The sequence below is a fragment of the Stegostoma tigrinum genome, chromosome 1 (assembly GCF_030684315.1).
Source record: "Stegostoma tigrinum isolate sSteTig4 chromosome 1, sSteTig4.hap1, whole genome shotgun sequence".
Lineage (NCBI taxonomy): Eukaryota > Metazoa > Chordata > Chondrichthyes > Orectolobiformes > Stegostomatidae > Stegostoma > Stegostoma tigrinum.
This window is the reverse complement of record NC_081354.1, coordinates 158,142,954-158,151,251: the sequence shown is the minus strand read 5'-3', so window position 1 is coordinate 158,151,251 and position 8,298 is coordinate 158,142,954.

The following is an 8,298-nucleotide window of genomic DNA, read 5'->3' as shown; positions in this document are numbered from 1 at the left end:
ATCCAATAGTCATCCATTGGCCTCATAATACCTCACTTGAACTTGGCTCCGCAACACGTCCAGAAAGTGTGTTCTTTATCCTAACAATTCGCTGCATGAAAATGTTTTTCTTTTACAACTCTTCTTTCCTTTTCAGATTGCTTTAAATCTATGCCATGCTGTTTTTGTTCCTTTTACAAACAGGAAGTTTCTCTCTATCTACTGTCTCATCTGGTTCATGATTTTTAAATCTTCTATCAGATCTCCACTTAAACTTCTTCTCTCCAAGGAGAACAGTGACATCTTTTTCAGTCTTTTTTTTAATGCGTGAGATGAGGGAATTGCTGGCTAGGCTAGCATTTATTGCCCTTCCTTAATTGCCCAGTTAGGAGTCAACCATATTGCTGTGGCTCTGCAGTCAATGCAGGCCAAACCAGATAGGAATGGCAGTTTCCTTCCATAAAGGACTTTGAAAAAAACCAGATAGGTGTTTCCTGACAATCAGCAACAAGTTCATGGTAGTCATTGGACTCTTGTTTCAATTTTTGTTGCATTCACATTCCACCATCTGCCAGGATTCAAACCCACATCCCAAGAATATTATAAGGGTAGCTAGATGACAGTCCAGCGATAATATCACTAGGCCGTCAGCTCCCATCTAATCTCACCCTGGAATGGTTCTTTTAAATCATTTCTGCACTCCCTTCAATGCATTCACATCTTCCTATAATGCAGTACCAGAACTGTACACAATACTCTAGCTGAAGTCTAACAAGTATCTTGCGCAAATTCAGCATCACCCCCTCATTCTTGTACTTGGGTTATCTTATCTAAATGAACAATTTCAGTAGTCCTTTGCTGCATCTTTTCCACCATCTGATATGTTCCTCTTGGTGACTAAAATTAGACTCCAGGTAAGGTTCATCCAGCATTCTACATAAACTTTGAATCATTTTCTAAGATTTATGTTCCATTCCCCTGGTTAAAACCAGTATCCATTTGCTTTCTCTCCTGTTCTGAAGGCTATACTCAAAGTCTCATCAACATATCTATCAATATTTCCCTATGCCACCTTTTGGCAAATCGAGACCTTCAATATTTGATCAACCCGTTCCTTGCTTTTTTCAGTCTCTGCTAATTTTATGTTACCTGCAACTTTGAAAATTTTGGTCCCCACTTGCAAATCTTGTTTGTACAATGTAAACAGCCACAGTCTCACCATTAATCCTGAGACTTCACATATTTTCCATGATGTACATTTACCTTATGTTTGCTCCTGCTTCGGGTAGTTTTCAACCAGAGCATTCTTTTATAAAGTACGTTCCTACCATGTGGACCAATCTTGTATATTTTATCTAAAGCCTTCTTTAAACCTAAACAAATAACAGCCACTTAGTTCATGTTACCTCCTCAAAGACACCAAGAGATTTATCAGTCATGACCTCTTGCTCACAAAGTCAAGCTCCATTCAGAAAAGCCTGTCTTGTGCTGCATCAGGTTAACTTTCAGGGTTTTGCCACCAATTTAAAGTAACCTTTTCTAATAGAACTGTAGATGTATCTACACTTCCCCTCCTTCTCCACCCTGTACTGCAGTGGGTCAAGAAGGTGGCTCATCATCACCTTCTCAAGGTGAGCTAGGGATGGACAATAAATGCTGGCCTAGTCAGCGATGCCCACATTCTATTGACAATAACAATTTGCTCTTCGACCTTTTATTAACCACCAAGAGGAGAGGTGAAACATTTGCTTTCAGAGATTATTTTAACTTGGCTACTGCAAATGGCATGGAATCTCTTTGCTTTACCCTACCTTCTTTGCTCTCAAAGGAAGTGGGTGTTTGGTCTCTATTCAGTATCTCGTCGAAGGAAGAAAATTTACTTTGTGAATTCAAGAATGGATGCACAAACTATCTCACCACAACATATTGCTGAAATAGTCTATGTCAAATTTACATTTTTATTGACTACACAATTAGATATTAGGGTTACAATGCTCCTGGAATATCTAAACGTCAAGACTGGTTCATTTATCTGTCTACGGTAGTTTACAGGTTTTATGCAGTGCAATGTTCTATGCCTTGGGTCAGTAAGATGGCATGACAATGTTGCTGTTCAGATATATTGTATGTCTTGCCAGCCTACCTTAATGAATTTGAAACAGCAGAAATGTTGTTCAGTGTAATTACTAAACATTGTAAGTGTGCATGTTTGGATGAGTCATTCGTGAAATGATTTTTGTTGAGGGGGTGGCAGTTGATAAATTCACCCTATTTATGTGGAACTCTGCATAATCTCTGAACTACTAAATTGCAACAAATATGCTGCAGTGGCATAGATCCAGAGGGTTTCCCTTGGCATGTGTTTGCTTAATTTTGCTAACTGTTACAAAATTTTGAAAATGTTCCCTCCCCCCCCCAAAACTATATTTGATGGTAAATATCAGTTTCTAATTTTTTGTAAGTAAGAAAATGTCTTTATTTCTATATATTTCTAAAAGCTGGGAAAGAAATTGTGTAGCTCAAAATATGTCTAGTAAGTCTATCATGTCACATATGCAAATTAGTTGATAATCCACCTGTTTTTCCATGGTCTGGGATGAAGAGGTCAAAGAGAGAATGACAGTAATTGTCACAATCATTATTCTTTCATCAGCAGCAACACAGAGCTGTTTATGTAACTATAAGTATTCTAACATAGAACATATTGTGTATCCAGTGCATGCTGTAATGCAGGAGGCCATCTAGTCCATTGTGCCTGCATCAGCTCTTCATTGAGCATTATTACCTAATACATATTTTTAAAATTATGATTAGAATGGTATGTATCACCATGTCACGTCCTGTGTTATATTGCTCTGTTACACATTGCTATGGCTACATTTATTCTATGCACATTTGTTACTGCTGATCGTTGGAAGAACTTTTCATAAGCAAGCTCTGGAAAAAAGAGAAAGCTGGGCCTTTGGAACATACTGTATAGCGTACCCAACCTCTAGCGCCCAAGAGCTGAATCTACTTTCTTGTATAAAGAGTAAGAATGTGTAAGGACCATTAACTAATTTAATATCTAAACTAGGGAAATAAAGCCAGACCTCCTTGACTTGTAATATGATAGACAATTAAACTCTGAATGGCCTCACTCCAAAAGCTCATGTTTGAAGTCATTAGAATCCGATTGATATAAAACATTGTTTACATAGTAACAATTGCATTTCTGCCATTAATGGGATTTAGTTCCATCTCAAAATCAAAACAACGTAAGGGGCTCATGTGGCACAGTGGTAATGTCCCTATCTCTGAGTCAGGAGACTGTGATTCAAGTCCTACCTGCTTCAGAGTTGTGTAATAACATTTCTGAACAGGTTGATGAGGAGATATCTCAAAGTAAATGTACGGTCTAGAGTATTTGAGAAGATTTGTAGCTGAGGTTGTGGATGAGGTTGTAGACTTGCTTGCCGTGCTGGTGCGTTTAATTGCAGATGTTTTGTCACCCTGCTAGGTAACATCATCAGTGCACCTTCAGTGAAGTGCTGATACTCTGTCCCACTTGTTATTTATATGCCTTGGTCAGCTGGGGTGGTTGGCATCAGTACCGGTTCTGTTTATCAGTGGTTTGTATATCGGCTCCAGTTCAGAGTGTTTGATAGAGTTCCAGTTGGAATGCCAGGCCTCCAGGAATTCCCTGGCATGTCTGTTTAGCTTGTGCTATTATGGAGGTGTTGTCCCAGTTGAACTCATGCCCTTCTTTGCTTCTGTGTGTATTGAGACCAGTGAGAATTGGTTGTGTCTCTTGGTGGCTGGTTGGTGTTCTTATGTCTTTATTGTCAGTTTTGTTCCAGCTTAGCCTATGTAATGTTTCTCACAGTACTTGTGTGGTATTTTGAATATTACATTAGTTTCATTGGTTGTGGATATGGGATCCTTTATCTTTGTCAACAGCTGTCGCAGGGTGGTTGTTGATTTGTGGGCTGCCCTGATACGTAGGGGTCTGTGTAGTCTTATGGTCACCTCTGAAAGTCCTTGATGTACGGTAGGGTGACTAGTGTGTCAAGCTGTGTTGTGTCTTCTTGTTGTGGTCTGTCGCGAAGGTAACAGTGGCTTGTGCTTTTTGGCTATCTGCTGCCTTTAAAAACTCCTTATATGTGTTCCTGAAATAGTAGGAACTGCAGATGCTGGAGAATCTGAGATAGCCATGAGCTGGATGAAAAATCATGGTCTCGGCGAGAAATGTCAGCTTTCCTGCTCCTCCGATGCTGCTTGGCCTGCTGTATTCATCCAGCTCTACACCTTATACGTGTTCCTGTTCTTGTTTTTAAAAGGAAGGAATGCATACACAAAAAACACAATCCACCACTACCTCTACGACAGACTACAACAAGACACAACACAACCAGACACACTGGTCACCCTACCATATATCAGGGACACATCAGAAATGAGCACAAGACTACTCAGACCCCTAGGTATCAAGGTAGCTCACAAACCAACAACCACCCTGTGACAGCTACTGACGAACGTAAAGGATCCCATACCCACAACCAATAAAACTAATGTAATATACAAAATACCACACAAGGACTGTGAGAAACATTATATAGGCCAAACTGGAAGAAAACTGACAATAAAGGATACATGAACACCAACTAGCCACCAAGAGTCACAATCAATTCTCACTGGCCTCAATACGTACAGACAAAGGACATGAATTCAACTGGGACAACACATCCATAATAGCACAAGCCAAACAGAGACATGCCAGGGAAATCCTGGAGGCCTGCCATTCCAACCAGAACTCCATTAGTGGACTGGACCTAACATACAAACCACTGAAAAACAGAAATGGAAGTGATGCCAACCACCCTAGCAAACCGAGGCCTATAAACAACAAGTGGGACAGAGCACCAACACTTCACTGGAGGTGCACTGACAATGTTACCTAGCAGATGACAAAACATCTGCAACCAAAGATATTGGCTTGGCGAGCTAGTCTGCAGTCTAATGTATGGTCTAGCACCCTTATTAAGAATTAATTTTTTAAACTTATGGTGACCAATATCTACTTCTCATTTATCTTCATACTTTAGATTTTTAAAAATTCACTCATGGTATGTGAACTTTTATGATTTGTACCCCTAAACCACTGAATCACTTTGAAACTTCAAAAGAAGAGGAAGACAGAAAATGGGAGAGAAAATGTGAGGTAAAAGAAATGAAAGAAGTTCAAAATATACATACACGGTGAAATTCTTCTTTGGAATTCAACAGGCGTTTTAATCATTATCCTGTCTTTTCTGTCACAAGATAACTTTTAGGAAATAAGGAATTTTTCTTGACCTGTCATCATCGTCTGGGGAATTCAATTTTAATAAGTGAACTCAAATGAAACAAAGTGAGCACTAAATGCACAGCTCAAAGAACTCCTCTAGAGTTCAAGAATTTTTCCTATTATTAATACAGTAATATCATGCAGTTATATAGTGAATAAAAGTTGTGGAATCTACTGAATATAGTTTTGCGTTGAAGGCATCCAGGGATATCAAAAGCCATTATGGATTTTTTGGCTCCAATACAAACCTCCTGTATGCTTGATCCAATTGACTGGTCAATGGCCCTAACAGTTTTCTTTTGACAACTTCAACCAATATACCTTATGTTTCTTCTTTATCTGTGAAGAGTGCAGATCAACTTTGCTGGCTCCAGAAGTTGCAATTAAGCATGATATTGCAATGTGACAAGCTTTCCTGCAACCTTGGAACTGGGGTAGGTGATAATGGAATCTCAGATGTCCTGCAGACTTGTAAGGTACATTGTGAATCCATCAAGTATCCAATCATTTGGAAATCAGGAATTGGTGACTGTAGTTGTGCCTTACTGTCAATAATGTTAGGCCTCTTGATGAATATATTTTTCCTCCTTCTTTAGCTTTAAAGGGGCATTATTATTGCAGGCAGAATAACTGGAAAAGTTGTGCAGCATTTTTTGAAACAAGCAAATCTCAGAGCAATTGATATCACCATATCAAAATTCTGTTTTGCGAGTAACAGGGGATGCGGTTTCTCTTTTCATGAAGATGGTGGCCCTTTCAAAATTAAATTTGACGAGATAAGAAAGTGGTTGCCAGCTCAGGAGATCTACCTAAGAGTGGCCTCATGTTTTAACTATATTTTGTAACAAATGAAGGCCTACAAAAGGGGTACAATTGCTTTGGAATTAAATCTTGATAATGCACTGTACTAACAAATCTTATATTTAAAAATAGTGACGGAAACGAATGTCTTGCACAATACTGTAACTCATGCATAATACAGAATTTCAATGTGCATTTTTATAAATCAAATACATATATGTAATTCAAAATGTGTGAAATGGAAGTAAAGTTTTGGTGTTTATTTTTTAAAAGCATTCATGTTCCTAAATTATTCCTGAGTTATTGGGATGTTCAAGACTCTAAGTGTAAATAGCTCCAAAAATGAATAAAGGTCATTTTTTCGATATAATCGTACTTTTTGTGCACTTTGTTTTTGTACCAATGAAAAGTCAACTGTTTCTCCCAAAAATTAATAAAGTGCTGGAGGAACTCAACAGGTCAGGCGACTTCTCTGGAGAGAGAAACAGCTAATTTCCAAGTCTGATATGACTTCTTCAGATGACATAGAATTATACACTAGAACGGTTTCTTAGTTGGTTAATTAACACAGAACATTACTATAAAATATATGTATCCAAATACAAAACAATCTTGCAGTAAAGGTGAATTGTGTTGAAAATTGATTTCTGTTTTAGATTTGAGACAATTGAAAAGAACAACCTGAATGCCATTATGAAATGTAACATAGCAAAGCAAAAGGGACACTAATTGTCAGAGTCATAGCACGTTTTGTTTAGGACTCTCGTCTTTTTGGCTTCTGTATGTTTTATAATTATATTTGAAACTTAAAGGGGTGATCCTCTTAGTTAATCTTGCCAAACCTACCATTCCCAGCTATTCCCACTTTTTTTTTTGCATTTAATTACATGTTCAGGTATAATAATGATTTCCAACTGTAGCTAACAACACTGGTCAAAATCCTTGTGTGTGCAGCCACCTTTTACAAAATGAAGATCCATGAAAACGCAGAAGCTTGAAGCACAACGGAATATGCATTTTTAGAGCATCCAAGATTACTCATCCTGTACCCTATAATGATATGCATCATATAATCCTGCAAATTAGGAAAAGGAGTAGGCCATTTGACCTTCTCAGCCTACACTACCATTTTTGGGATCATTGTGGCCTCAACTCCACATTCTTGCCAACTTCTACAGTTTGACTCCCCTGTTGGTCAAGAATCTACCTCTGCATTAAAAATATTAAGTGAGTCTGTGTACACTGCTGTCTTTGAAAGACAATTCTATTGATTCAATCCTCTGTCAGAAAAGAAATTCTCCTCAGCTGTCTCAAGTAGATGACCCTGTATTTTTAAACTGTGTTCCTTCTTTCTAGTCTTTTTGCACAAAAGCAAACATTTCTTCAACATTCAAATAAATGCAGGCCCATCTATCCAACCTTTCCATACCAGGAAGTGAACATTCTCTGAATGGCAAGTAGTGCTTATCTATACTTTCTGAAATAAGGAGATCAAAACTTTCCACATTATTCTAGATGTGAGCTCATCAAAACCCAGTACAATTCTGAATCCCTACAGTGCAGAAAGAGGCCATTCAGCCCATCAAAACTGCACCGATCCTCTGAAGAACATCCTACCCAGATCCACATTCCTACTCTATCCTCATAACTGTGCATTTACCATCCACAGTCTAAAGATGTGGGAGGAAACTGGAGCAGAAACCCACACAGACACTGGGAGAACATACAAACTCCACACAGATAGTCATCTAAAGGTGGAATTGAAGCCGGATCCCTGACACTGAGGCAACAGTGTTAATCACTGTTGTCCTGTAGTAAGCTATCCCAACATTTATAAGCCATTTCCCTGGCAGCAGATGAGAACATTCTACTTAACATTGTAATTTCATGCAGTATCAGCATACTAAGATTTTGTGATTCATGTACCAGGATATAGAGATTCTTCTACAGCTGTGATATTGCTTCATTTATATAATAAGCTGTTTTCCTCTTCTGTCTGCTAAAGCGGACAAATTCACATTTTCCCCACATTGTATTCCAACTACCCATTAGAATTTTTATGCAACTTAATTTTTTTTGGAAATGAAACTGAGGATTTTGATGTGTACAAAATATGATTTAATAATAGAATAGTGAATATTCTCTACTGCAATGTCTCATCCTTAAATTTCAGAGACTGATTATAGTGAATA